This window comes from Bubalus bubalis, chromosome 1 (assembly GCF_019923935.1).
Source record: "Bubalus bubalis isolate 160015118507 breed Murrah chromosome 1, NDDB_SH_1, whole genome shotgun sequence".
Lineage (NCBI taxonomy): Eukaryota > Metazoa > Chordata > Mammalia > Artiodactyla > Bovidae > Bubalus > Bubalus bubalis.
In genome coordinates, this window is record NC_059157.1 from 159,595,945 (window position 1) to 159,610,826 (window position 14,882).

The window sequence follows — 14,882 nt, forward strand, 5'->3', positions numbered from 1 at the left end:
TGCATGTACCCTATGGCATTTCCTAAGCCATCCATCCCCTTAATTCAATTTTTGTTGAAATTATACCCTATCCTAAGGGGCATTTCAATACAAAGAGATGATATTGAGCTCTGTAGCATTCCATTTATTATGTATGTTACTCAACTAAGATTTGTAGGTCTGCTTGAGTTCTTCTAACTTGGGGTTTCCAAATTAACTTAATTTGTTCTCCCCATAAAACCATAATAACTAAATTTCTGCAGCAATCTGCTTCAGAGATGCATAGTACATTTCTCCTCCCTTCTCTTCTCCTGCTCCAACTCCTCCATGGCTTATTTTGCCCTCTTCTTCAGCATTTACCACTTGAGAAAGTTAGATTTTAAAATATCAGATCTTTGTTTTCCCTCATATTTAAATAGATACATCTATATGATATATTATTAATCAGACACGACTAAGCACAAGCACAGAGAGGCTAAATCCGCCAGATTCATGTTGCTGAGTATATAAATGAACTTTTTAATGCTAAATTAAAAAAAAATTTTTTTAATTTTATTTTGGGTAGTCCTGAATCTTTGCTGTGCAGGCTTTTCTCTAGTTGCAAAGAGCAGGGGCTCCTCTCCAGTTATGGTGCATGGGCTTCTCATTGCGGTGACTTCTCTTGTGGTGGAGCACAGGCTGTAGGTGCATGGGCCTCAGTAGTTGTGGCTTCTGGGCTCTAGACACAGGCTCAGTAGTTGTGTTGCATGGGCTTAGTTTGCCCCGTGGCAAGTGGTATCTTCCCGAATCTGGGACCAAGCCTATGTCTCCTGCACTGGCAAGCGAATTCTTCACCCTGAGCCACCAGAGAAGTCTTTTAATGCTAAATTTTAAAATTTGGTTCAAAATGTGCTGCCAACAGCTGGAGCACCAGCTAATAATTACAGGTACAGCTCTAGCATGAAGGTATTGATGACCTTAGGATTTCTTCTGCTTTATAGTAATTCCGTAATTCCATCTGCTTTTCCCATCGCTAACTATTACTTAGGAGGCTGTGTGATTCTGTCTGACAGTAAGAACTCAGAATCAGGTATTAGAAGACAAAATTTAAATTTCTGGTTTACTGTTGATTGATGTTTTGACTTAAGGCAACCAAGTCATCCCTATTCATAAGGAGAGGATGGACACTGACAAAGTGTAATTTTGTGGGGGTATTGGTACTATTTTCACAGAAAATGCTGTAGTGCATGATGTTCTATTATTGAAGGTCAAGTGATTTGTGTTTAAGACTTTTCTTCTCTTTCAAAAAGCAGAGGGACATACTACACTAAGACTCTAATAACATGCTATGACTTAATAATCCGTCCACTGTATCACCGGGCCCTTAGCCTTGTGACAACAATGTGTTTACATATACATATGCAGGTGGATCCCGGGTGGCTCAGACGGTTGAGTCTGCCGGCAGTGCGGGAGATCCAAGTCTGATCCCTGCTTGGGAAGATCCCCTGAAGAAGGAAACTACAACCCACTCTAGTACTCTTGTCTGGAAAATCCCATGGACGGAGGAGCCTGGCGGGCTACAGTTCATAGGGTCGCAAAGAGTGGGACACGACTGAGAGATTTCACTTTCACACAGATGGAGGCTTAGGATTAGGCACATGAGTAAGTCAGGGAAGGTGAGAAGACAAATGCACAAAAAGGGGTGATTTGGGACACTGAAGACAAACTGTCCTTTTTCAGTTTCTTAAAACTAAAATACAGGAGAAAAGTCCTGAATCTACATAATTATTTGAAGATTTGTCAGCCAATGGTTTATACTGTGCCTAAGCAAAAATTTGAGACAAATAAAAGGTATCAGTCACCTAACTAAGAATTTCTGACGCCCTCAGTGGTATGCTACCCTTGACCTTTAATACCTGATAGTGAATAGAGCTGTCAAGAAGCACACCCCCACCCCCGCCGCCACTAATGCTGTTTTATAATACCTTCATATTGAGCTATGTAAGCTACCAGATAATCACCATAGTTGAAATAACACTTAAAAAAAAAGACGTTGTTTCTCCTTTCTAGACTTATATTTTTGACAAAGTGCTATTTTATTTTTCAGTCCTTCCGATATGATGTAGAAGGTAATGACAGGTTGCAATTTTAAATATCTTTAGTTTTCTTTCTATGAATGATCCTATCTGACACGCTCCCTTCCGCCCCTTTTCTTGTCATTAAGTACAGCTTTGGTTTGGTCTGAGTAAAAAGAAGATTAATTATATACCTCTAGGAACATTACTACAATGTTCTGAGAGGTAAAGAAGGGAATTTCAAAAATGAATCTGTCTTCATCACTAAGAAACAGACTTAACACCTTTCAGTTATAACATAATAGTCACTTATTTACATCATACTAGAAGGCAATGACACCCCACTCCAGTACTCTTGCCTAGAAAATCCCACGGACAGAGGAGCCTGGTAGGCTGCAGTCCATGGGGTCGCTGGGAGTTGGACACGACTGAGCGACTTCACTTTCACTTTTCACTCTCACACATTGGAGAAGGAAATGGCAACCCACTCCAGTGTTCTTGCCTGGAGAATCCCAGGGACGGGGGAGCCTAGTGGGCTGCCGTCTATGGGGTCGCACAGAGTCGGACATGACTGAAGCGACTTAGCAGTAGCAGTGGAATATTTTGGAGAAGGAAATGGCAAACCACTCCAGTGTTCTTGCCTGGAGAATCCCAGGGACGGGGGAGCCTGGTGGGCTGCCGTCTCTGGGGTTGCACAGAGTCGGACACGACTGAAGCGACTTAGCAGCAGCAGCAGCAGTGGAATATTACATTCTATGACTTCATTTATAGTTTAAAATACAGCAAGATATTGATCAAATCTTTTGGTCAGGATGTTAGAAGTATTTCCAGAATTCTATTTTGCCTTATCTTTTGGGAAGCTAATAGAGTAGTAAATATCTTGACGCTATCATTTTTAATAAAGCATTTACTTTGGAATTAATATTTTAAAACAACACAATTTATTGTGTGTTCATTTTCAATAGATAATCAAAGAAGACCATTTCTCCTTTGGAAAGATATATATTTTTCCATCTCAAAAAGAATGTTAAAAAAATAATTTTGATATGAATTAGCTGATTACGATAGGGGCGTGTATTTTAACCATTTGCTCCAAAAAGCCCCAATCAAATGCATCCAGCATATTAGGAAGTTAGGAGGAGATACTTATCACTACTCCTGGTGGGGGCAAAAAAAAACAAAACAAAACTATCATGGTATCTAAATGTTAAGCAGCTTGCCAAGTTCACAAAGTCAAGCAGTGGGACTGAGGATAAAACCACAGGTTTCCTGCCTTTCAGATGGCAGTAGAGCAGAAGATGACCTATATATCAGGTGTTTCTAAACAGAAGGAGGCTAGGCCCCCCTAGCAACCCCTGTTCACAGGGCAGCTGAAGCTTATAGGTTTGTCTGGGTCCAAGATGACAGGGAGACTTCTGAATTAAACAATAAGGTTTCTCGTGGGGAAATGGCCTGTGATTTACTTCTTGGATAGCACTGCCCACAGCAGCTTCTGCTGCCTCTGCAGTGCTGTCTGTAAAGCTCAGTGGCTGAATGACAGGTGGAGAAACAAGAGACCTTCTTGGGCTCCAAAATCACTGCAGACGGTGACTGTAGCCATGAAATTAAAAGACACTTGCTCCTTGGAAGAAAAGCTGTGACTAACCTATACAGTATACTAACGCATATATATGGAATTTAGAAAGATGGTAACAATAACCCTGTGTACAAGACAGCAAAAGAGACACTGATGTATAGAACAGTCTTATGGACTCTGTGGGAGAGGGAGAGGGTGGGAAGATTTGGGAGAATGGCATTGAAACATGTAAAATATCATGTATGAAATGAGTTGCCAGTCCAGGTTCGATGCACGATACTGGATGCTTGGGGCTGGTGCACTGGGACGACCCAGAGGGATGGAATGGGGAGGGAGGAGGGAGGAGGGTTCAGGATGGGGAACACATGTAAACCTGTGGCGGATTCATTTTGACATTTGGCAAAACTAATACAGTTATGTAAAGTTTAAAAATAAAATAAAATTAAAAAAAAAAAAAAAAAAAAAAGAAAAGCTGTGACTAACCTAGATAGCATATTCAAAAGCAGAGACATTACTTCGCCAACAAAGGTCCGTCTAGTCAAAGCTTTGGTTTTTCTAGTAGTCCTGTATGGATGTGAGAGTTGGACTGAAGAAAGCTGAGTGCTGAAGAATTGATGTTTTTGAACTGTGGTGTTGAAGACTCTTGAGAGCTCCTTGGACTGCAAGGAGATCCAACCAGTCAATCCTAAAGGAGATCAGTCCTGAATATTCATTGGAAGGACTAATGCTGAAGCTGAAACTCCAATACTTTGGCCACCTGATGGGAAGAACTGACTCATTTGAAAAGACCTTGATGCTGGGAAAGATTGAAGGCAGAAGGAGAAGGGGAGAGCAGAGGATGAGATGGTTGGATGGCATCACCGATTCGGTGGACAAGAGTTTGAGTAAGCTCCGGGAGTGGGTGATGGACAGGGAAGCCTGGCATGCTGCAGTCCATGGGGTCACAGAGAGTCGGACATGACCGAGTGAACTGAACTTGCTGCCTTCTCTCCTCCTTGCAGATTGAATACTAAAATACAGAAACTTCTCACCAGCCTTTCTTTTACGGCAGTGGTGACCTAGTATGCAACAGAGTTTATCAGGGATGCATGAAAACAATCAGCCCCCACCAGGCAGCCCTGGAAGGGTGGGGAACGGGCTGGAGTTTATTTCCAGCACAGATATCCTCAGGCAGGTACAGCCCTGCAGGCCCTGTACACTCAGTGAGTCAGGGACATTCAATAGGTCACTAGGGCACTGCAACTTGTTGTAATAGACCACCTGGCGCAAACAGTTGTTCTACAAGAGAAAGAGAATAGAGGACAATGAGGAGGGAAGAAAGGTGCTGAAAGGAACAAACAACTGAAGCACGTTTTTTTGTGGAGATAATCCCATTTTTCCACCTTGGAACTGAATATCTAAACAGAAAGGCAATGACTAGATTCCTGCATGTTGCCACACAGTGTCTACAGAAAGAAACCACCTGAAGAAAGTTTAAAGCCTTAACAGGATTATTAAGTCCACCCCCTTCCCTCTTTAGGTATTTCTCTAATCAACACTTTGCTGCCCGTGACCCTCACCTCCTGCACACTCAAAGACACAATCCATTACAAATTATCGGCAGTTTCCCAAACCCACAAGCCCCCTCCCCTCTTTACTTACTACACCCGTTTCTTTCTGGGGTTATCTTCGCTAGTCTCTCCTTATCTGCCTGCAAATTATCTTTTTGAAAAGCAGCTCAAGCTTCACCTCCTGTGTAAAGCCTAAACTGGCCACCCCCAACCCAATAAAATTGATCATTTTACTTTTTACACCCCTGTATAGCTCACTTGATTGTAGGTATCTGTTTACAAGTCTATCATCCCTAGCTAGACTGTGAACATCCCTGGAGTGGAGTCTGTCCTGTCTTGCAGTCTCCTGAAGCAAATACAGCACCCCAGCACTTAAACATGCTTGTCAAATGAATAATGATCAAAGTCCTCTGCTCTGGTCTATCTATTCTCCTGGATAGACCGACCCAAAGTTTCAGTTTTCTAAGCAGTGAGGAATGTAGGAGAATGGATGGAAGGATTTTGGAAACTCAAAGTCCAACTAATTTTCAGAAAAGATTATTCACAGTGGAACAAATTCTCTGGGAAAATTCAATGAAAAATTCTTTCTGCTGATTATGACGAACTACATTTAAGTCAATTCCTGGCTATGCTAAATACTGTTTGGAAGGAATTCTCATTCTTTTTAAACTTTTTTTTTTTAATTTTTTACTCTTTCCATCCTCAGATAAGCATAATCCAAATTTCTGAAACATTACTGATGCCTGTGTCCTTCCCTGAATATTTTGGTTAAATGGGCCGAGAATAGGGCCCAACTTTGGGGGTTTTAAGCTCACCAGGTGTTTCTAAAGTGCAACCAGGGTTGAGATCCACAGCTTTGAGAGAATTTATCCGGAGCTGGGGTGTGGTTTTCACAGCCTATGTATATTGATGTTATCAATTTTCCAGGTTCAATTTAAATAGAATGAACATCTCCAGCTTAACATATCCAAAAGCAACCAAACCTCAAGTTCCAGAGTGGCAACTCCATCCTCTCAGTGAATCACACCAAAATCCTTGCAGCTGAGGAGGTATAAGAGTAACCTGAATGGTGGGGGAAGACGCAAGATAAAATGGGTTAAGAAGAAAGCGAGAGGGAAATGAAGATTGACTCTGAAAGGAGAAGATACATAGGGAGCTAGTGAATTATAAGTGAATTAAAATTAAGGATCTTGTTTATAATTTATTTTACATATTTGAAGGAAGATTGACATTATTTTAAAGGTGATAGGAAAGCCCAGTAAAGAAATGCATTGAGCAAACTGCATACTTTCTCTGAGCCTCTTGATTAACCTGTGTTATTAAAAGAATGAAACTAGAACACTTTCTAACACCATACACAACAATAAACTCAAAATGGATTAAAGATCTAAATGTAAGACCAGAAAGTATAAAACTCCTAGAGGAGAACATAGGCAAAACACTCTCCGACATAAATCACAGCAGGATCCTCTATGACCCACCTCCCAGATTATTGGAAATAAAAGCAAAAATAAATAAATGGGATCTAGTTAAAATTAAAATCTTCTGCACAACAAAAGAAACTATAAGCAAGGTGAAAAGACAGCCTTCAGAATGGGAGAAAATAATACCAAATGAAGCAACTGACAAACAACTTATCTCAAAAATACACAAGCAACTCCTGCAGCTCAATTCCAGAAAAATAAATGACCCAATCAAAAAATGGGCCAAAGAACTAAATAAACATTTCTCCAAAGAAGACATACAGATGGCTAACAAACACATGAAAAGATGCTCAACATCACTCATTATGAGAGAAATGCAAATCAAAACCACTATGAGGTACCATTTCACACCAGTCAGAATGGCTGCGATCCAAAAGTCTACAAGCAATAAATGCTGGAGAGGGTGTGGAGAAAATGGAACCCTCTTACACTGTTGGTGGGAATGCAAACTAGTACAGCCACTATGGAGAACAGTGTGGAGATTCCTTAAAAAACTGGAAATAGAACTGCCATACGACCCAGCAATCCCACTGCTGGGCATACACACCGAGGAAACCAGAATTGAAAGAGACACGTGTACCCCAATGTTCATCGTAGCACTGTTTATAATAGCCAGGACATGGAAGTAACCTAGATGTCCATCAGCAGATGAATGGATAAGAAAGCAGTGGTACATATACACAATGGAGTATTACTCAACCATTAAAAAGAATACATTTGAATCAGTTCTAATGAGGTGGATGAAACTGGAGCTGATTATACAGAGTAAAGTAAGCCAGAAGGAAAAACACCAATACAGTATACTAACGCATATCTATATGGAATTTAGAAAGATGGTAACGATAACCCTGTGTGCAAGATAGAAACACAGATGTATATAACAGTCTTTTGGACTCTGTGGGGGTGGGGGGATGATTTGGGACAATGGCATTGAAACATGTATTAAATCATATAAGAAACAAATCACCAGTCCAGGTTCGATACAGGATACAGGATGCTTGGGGGTGGTGCACTGGGATGACCCAGAGGGATGGTAGGGGGAGGGAGGTTGGAGGGGGGTTCAGGATTGGGAACACGTGTACACCCGTGGCGGATTCATGTTGATGTATGGCAAAACCAATACAATACTGTAAAGTAATTAGCCTCCAATTAAAATAAATAAATTTAAATTTGAAAAAAAAAGTACATTGGTGACACAGCTGATGAAACAACACAGATGAATTGGAGAGATATTTACAAGGTGCACCTGTAAACTTTGTAGCTGGATGTGAGGTAAGGTGAAGGGAGGAGTCAAGAATGATAGCCACAGATTTGCTGACTCAAAGGCAGCTGGCGGTGCCTTCACTGAACTAGACAAGAGAAGTAGATTCAAAGAGAAAGGAGAAATTCTGTTATTTCTGTGTTTTTTACTGGATGCTTTATTTAACATTATCATTTTAACTGGGTATATCCCTCACCTTTAAGGAGCAGAACAAAACATAACTTTCAGATTAAGTCCACTCACAAGTTATTCTTCCAATGATTCTTAAGTCAAACTGTAAAATTCAAATATTACCACCTCTGATTTCCCATGATTAAATAAAACCAAACAAATGAGAGTGCCTAGCACAGTGCCTGAGGTAAACAGATGCTCAATAACATTAACTGCTCTTTCCTTGGCTTGAAGCCATGTGATTAATACGTAAATAATAGGCTTAGGAATTAAACAGGACTGTGTATTCAGGCAAATTATTTAACTCCAACTGTAAAATGGAAACAACAATACCCAGCTAATAGGGTTAATGTGAAAAGTAATAAAGAATAATGGGTACAAAGTCATTTGACACAAAAAAAGATGGTTAATAAATATCCAACCTTTCCAACCTTCCTCCTTCAAGACACCATATTCATAACTGTACCAAAAGTATAGACTCATGGGTCAATGAATTTAAAAATATCCATCAGAGTCACTGTCTTCTGATAAGAATTACCAGTACCTTGACACAGTACCTGGCATGGGGTGGGCCCTCTGCTAATGTTTACTGAATTTCAGGTGAATTACTATGTCCGATGTCAGCTGACTGTGGCAGGATGAACTAGCCTGGGTATTTCTGCTACTCAAGGGCTCTTTCCACTATCATGTGTACTCTGCATAGGTTAAGTCATATACTTGCTGATACAATTATATGCTTATTTAGAGTAGTACAAATTAATGTTAGGGTTGTAATAAGATGTTAATGATAATCTGAGTTTTTCAGGTTTCTATGGCTAAGGAAGTTATTACTCAGTTAAAATACTTTTCCATAAAATAAATTTAAAAAATAAGCACTTAAGGTTTTTACACAGCTTAAATTAAGACAAAAGTTTTCTTTAAAAAAAAAAAGTTTTCTTTTGCCTAACCACCACAGGAAGCTTACCTATGTTTATGATTTCCTAAAGGAAAACTGTGTAGGAACGCTTTTAGAATAGTAATATATTAGAGTGGCACAACCAATTCAAATGGTAAGCAGCAAATTCTAGCAGAACATAGAGTTGGGGGAAGTGGAAAAGGCACTCTGTTCTTGCCAAACTCAAGGCTGGATACACATGAAGCAAATATGATGCATTGAACATACAGACACAGCTGGATGTGGTGAGGTGACCCATACAAGAAGCACCTGTTAAGGCAAGTCAATTCACCACCTCTGGACAAGTAGAAAACAAGCTTTTGAATGTTTGAAGATCGCCAACACCAGCGCCATTTGCAACACCTGCTTTTAGGATTTGTCAGGTGAAGCAAACAGGTATAACCGAATAGCACAATGGGCGGGGGGGCACAACCATTCCACCCACAGGCTGATCTCATAAACATCATCAAGTAAAACCGGCAGATGAGGCCTTCACTTATTTTCTTCCAGATGGCAAACGCTGTACATACGTTGCCACAAGCAAGTAACCAACCCCAAATAAATACAGGAATAACTAGGCATTCCGATATTCTCAAAGATCTTCTTCATCCTTAATCTCTCGGGAGGTCTCATCCCATGAAATACGGTTTGTCTGCACAGAACTCCGTGACGACTCCTAAAAGGTACAGCACGGGTCACTTCCTTCCATGGATGCACCCCTTGAAGCCAGCTTCATGGACTACCTCAAACCACTGGCTTAACTGACTGCCACAGTGTAGATGCCATGACCTCTGTTACATTTCTAGAATATGGAGACTGGAGCGGGGGGGGATGGGGGGGTGGGGTCGTAAAAACAGCTAGAAACAGATTAAACAACACTTGAACACATTTCTTTGAGTCTGGCCATACATCATTCAGTCCTGGATGACACGCCTTCAAATCACCCGCCAGAGTCCCGCCCGGCTGGCTGCCGGCTGCTCTTACCTTTCTGTCAGAGGACCTGGGCGAGGGACTCGAGGATCTGGTCCAGGCTGAGGAGCTCCAGGCTCAGCTTCTCGTGCAGGAAGAGGCCCAGGTACCTCTGTAGCAGGTACCGACAGGCCCTCTTCTTCATGGACCCAGAAAACGTCCATCGTATGATGAGGACTGGCAACTGGGCCTGCGGGGCCTCGGCCAGGGGTCCCGGGTCCCGCTCCAGTCTGCTGCAGGACCCAAGCTTGGGAGGACCCAATCTACTACTCCTGCTTCACACCGTCCCTCAGGGCGACCCCACCGTCTGCACAGAGTGGATCCCCTAGGCCTCGGGGAAACCAGCCGGGCTTCGCCCCAATCCTGGGGCTTCCTAGGGGTTCTTAGTTCGCACAGAGTGTATGAGGGAGTCTGCAGGGAGGCTGCAGGACCCGAGGTGGAGTGAGAAATTGTGTTTTCCCATATAGTATATTCTACGTAGTATTTCTGTGTCTCTTTTCTTTTTCTTTTTTCTACCAGCAAAAGCAATTTATTCAAGAGTACCCAGGGAAAGCACCATCCTGAATTTGTGAACTATGCTTGACATTAAGCAGTCAGAACTTGCTTTTAAATAGGGGAAAGTTTGAGGCGGAAGGGGAGAATTGAAAGGAGGCTGTAATAATAAAGGAGTTCATTGGTGGAAGTCGGGAGTCCAAAGTATGGAGGCTTCTCATTGGTCGGGCTGCTGCTGGTGATGTTTCTTAGTGCAATATTGCAATTCTATTTTGAAGCTCTGAATTCCTGCTACATTTAATCCGTACTAGGGCTCTTGCCTGGAAAATCCCATGGACAGAGGAGCCTGGTAGGTTGCAGTCCATGGGGTCGCGAAGAGTCGGACATGACTGAGCGACTTCACTTTCACTTTTCCTTTCATGCATTGGAGAAGGAAATGGCAACCCACTCCAGTGTTCTTGCCTGGAGACTCCCAGGGACGGGGGAGCCTGGTGGGCTGCCGTCTATGGGGTCGCACAGAGTCGGACACGACTGAAGCGACTTAGCAGCAGCAGCAGCAGCAGGGCTATAAGGGGAAAAGGCAATGGCACCCTACTCCAGTACTCTTGCCTGGAAAATCCCATGGGCGGAGGAGCCTGGTAGGCTGCAGTCCATGGGGTCGCTGAGGGTCGGACAAGACTGAGCGACTTCACTTTCACTTTTCACTTTCATGCATTGGAGAAGGAAATGGCAACCCACTCCAGTGTTCTTGCCTGGAGACTCCCAGGGACGGGGGAGCCTGGTGGGCTGCCGTCTATGGGGTCACACAGAGTAGGACACGACTGAAGTGACCTAGCAGCAGCAGCAGCAGCAGCAGGGCTATGACATTAATAATGAATAAATCCGAGCTTCCCGTTTTCAAGAAATTTGCAGATTTTTCATGGGGACAGGAAAACAGCTACAATAAAAGAAGAAGGTAAGTGCTATAAGAACTACGCAAAGACGTAAAAGTATTCAAAGAAGAGAGAGAGTTTTTTTTTCATGTGTTAGAGGTCGCTGGAAATAAGATTCAGCAAAGACTTCAAGGAGGAGGTGATGTTTGAGATTTGTCCTGAAGAACTAACATCTTTTTTTTTTTTTTTAATTTTTAAAATTTATTTATTTCACTGCACTGGGTCTTTGTTGCGGCATGTGGGATCTAGTTTCCCAGCCAGGAACTGAACCCAGGCCCCCTACGTTGGGAGCACACAGTCATAGCCATTGGACCACTAGGGAAGTTCCAGAACTAACATTTCTATAAGGCAGTAGGATTGAGGAGAATATTCCAGATGGAAAAACTCCCCATAATAGCACAAGACTATGATGGGGCCAAGAATGGTTGCAAAGTAGCAGGGCAGGCTCCTGTTAATTTAGGCTACGTATGTGGTAGTGGGGCCTTCCCAGGTGGCCCTAGTGGTAGAGAACCTGCCTGCCAATGCAGGAGGCTTAAGAGACACTGGTTCAATCCGTGGGTCTGGAAGATCCCCTGGAGGAGGGCATAAAACCTACTCCAGTATTCTTGTCTGAAGAATCCTATGGACAGAGGAGCCTGGAAGGCTATGGTACAGGGGGTGGAGGCATGCACACACACATGTCCTAGTGGTCAGAAACAAATCTAGACAGACAAGCTGGACCTTGGAGTTAAGTGGGCCTGAGTTTGGACACTGGTGGCACCACTGAATAAATACCCAACGTAGGTAGAGTTATTTAGCTTCTCTCAGCCTCAGTTTTCTCACTTCTAAAATGAACCTAATCATACATTTCTCAGGATCATTTAAGATATCCGTTCTGTGTGTATGCCTAGTAAGTCGCTTCAGTTATGTCCACTCTTTGTGGCCTATGGACTGTAGCCCGCCAGGCTCCTGTGTCTATGGAATTCTCCAGGCAAGAATACTGGAGAAGGTTGCCATGACATCATCCAGGGGATCTTCCTGACTCAGGAATTGAACCCTGATCTCCTGCCTCTACAGCATTACAGGCGGTTTCTTTACCACTGAGTCACCAGGGAAACCCATTCGTTCTATAGTAGGTGTTTAATAGGTATTATTATTTTGCAGAGGTCTTGAATACAAGGGTGAAGAGTTTCTATTAGCCAGTTTATGGAAGGGTTTGCACAAGGTAACTACAATTGGAATAATCCGTCAGCAATTTGTAAAGCTAAAGGGAAGTGGGGTGGGGAGAGGAGACAGAGAGACAAGTTAGGAGGCTACTTTGTAGTAAGCTAGTAGATCAGTGGGCTTCTCTGGTGGCTCAGACAGTAAAGAATCTACCTGAAATGCGGGGACCCAAGTTCAATCCCTGGGTTGAGAAGATCCCCTGTAGTAGGAAATGCCAACCCCTCGCCTGGAGAATTCCGTGGACAGAGGACCCTGGTGGGCTACAATCCATGGGGTCGAATCCGCAGGGTGATGTTACTTCATAGTCAATCAATAATATCAACTTTTTATTTTTGACTTTTCGGAATATGCAGGGGTTTGTTTTTTTTTTTTTCCCCTTCCTTTTCCCTCCTGCTGTTTTGCCATTGGATTGTTCTGCTAGCAGGCAAAAAGAAAATCAGTGAAACTTCCATCAACCAGTGTCATCATAAACAAAAGGGGAACTTAAATATCTGTGATTACTATGTGAATGTAAGCATCTTTGAAAGATTTGGGTGGACAAAGCTGTAATTAACCACTTGAATTTAGCATTTTATGTGGATTGTATGCACCAATAATTCTTAACTTCCCTTTGTTCCACCAGTACTGCTGAGTCACTATAGCCTGCAAAGAACTTCTATATTGTAAATAATTTTCTATCGGTTAATTTAAAAAGCAGTAGGACACGACTCATTCAGGATCGGTTGTCATGGAGCACTGACCAACCACATAGAACCTTGGACAAGTCATTTAATAATCTTGAATGCAGATCACATGTCTGTGACTTGGGAGAAGGGTAATCTATTTTTTGCCTCATTCTTAAGGCTGTTATGAGGATTGAAAGAGGTAACTGATATAAAAATGCTTATTTTTATAAGCCACAAATGCCAAAGATAAGACAAAATCTCCATCCACATAAATAATGCAAAATCATTATGAACTACATTAGAAATTTTCCCCCTTTGTTTCCTTCCTTGCTCTCTGAAGATCTGCATGATTTGTCTTCTCCCCCTCAAACCCCACCACCTCCCCACCACCCGCCCCCCACCCAGTTGGCAGGCATTTTACTTCCATATGTTGACCACAGTTAACCTCTCATTTTGGGTGATATTTCCAAAGTGTGACTTCCAACCAAGTAGCCATTTTGTCATTTTGAAATTGTGTTGTTTGCCTTTCCCTGTGTTTTGGGATAAGCATAGGAGGTTTGGGTTCAGACATAAATTATTTCACCAAGGGCACTTTTGGAGGAGGAAAAGTTATTTTTCACTCACTTAATAAAACAACTTCTTGTACAGCAAACTCTGTCTCATTAAGGGCTGTGCTGGAAACTCCAGGGGTGATTTAAGAGACTGAGTCAGCATCTTTATCTTGTGATGCATTGAAAGATGTGTTAGTTCCCCTAGGGAGGAAGAAGGGAAATTGAAAATAAAATCTTTTATTCCTCTTTTTGGCTTAATTTTCAACTAAATGAAGTGGTTACTTCTGAACTACAGACACACAGATGAGAAAATGTGTGTAATTACTTAATAAGAGGGGGACTTGCATAATTAAACTGAAATGCAATGCATTTTAAGGAAAGGGAAAGCATCCTAGCTAAGTTTCTGGCAGACAATAATGAAGGAAAGGAAAAAAAAAAAAGAAAGAAACATTGAGGCTCTGAAGTCACACTTCTGTTGATACATATGGTGTTAATGGATTTTGAGCGGCCTCAACCTCCTGGTAAGCAGATGGTTTTATACTTGTGCTTAAACTAGAGGTTAGATGGCTTGGTGGAAAAAAGCAGTGAGCTTTCATCTCAAGTTTAGTTCTGGACCTAATGATTTGTGGATTTAGCTCTGTCAAAGGATGAAGACAACACACTTTTCAAACACATATTGTCATGCCTAATACCCTTTAAGATACTCAAACATTGGCTGGGCCTGGTAAATAAATCATAATTGATCTTCAGAGAGATTTTTTTTTTCACCCCTAGATAAAGTCAAGTTTTATAACTAAGTAACCTCTCTTATCCTGGGCTAAAAGTTAAAATCAGGGAATCTATGTCTCTCATTGGATTGTCTGTTCAAGGATACAAAGTACAAACAACTAAAAATACACACCAGTTTCTGTTAGGTAACTAGAAAGGAGTATTTCTGAAAATAATTATGCTGCGGTGGAACTATAGTAATAAGCTCCCCGCCCCCCAAACCCACATTTAATGAGAAAAATACTGGTTCCATTCCAAATCCTTACTAGCTTAAGACCATGTGTTTTACACAG

At 41.9% G+C, this 14,882-nt stretch overlaps 1 protein-coding gene across 1 annotated transcript in view; it reads right to left on the bottom strand.

Annotated features, from left to right (window-relative positions):
- Window positions 1-10,731, bottom strand: part of RAP2B (RAP2B, member of RAS oncogene family) — a 142,883-nt gene extending 132,152 nt beyond the window's left edge. The window contains exon 1 of the transcript XR_006552170.2: window positions 9,994-10,731. The gene's annotated coding sequence lies outside the window, so the exon portion shown is untranslated. The remainder of the gene's footprint in view (window positions 1-9,993) is intronic.
- Between the last annotated feature and the right edge of the window lie 4,151 nt (window positions 10,732-14,882).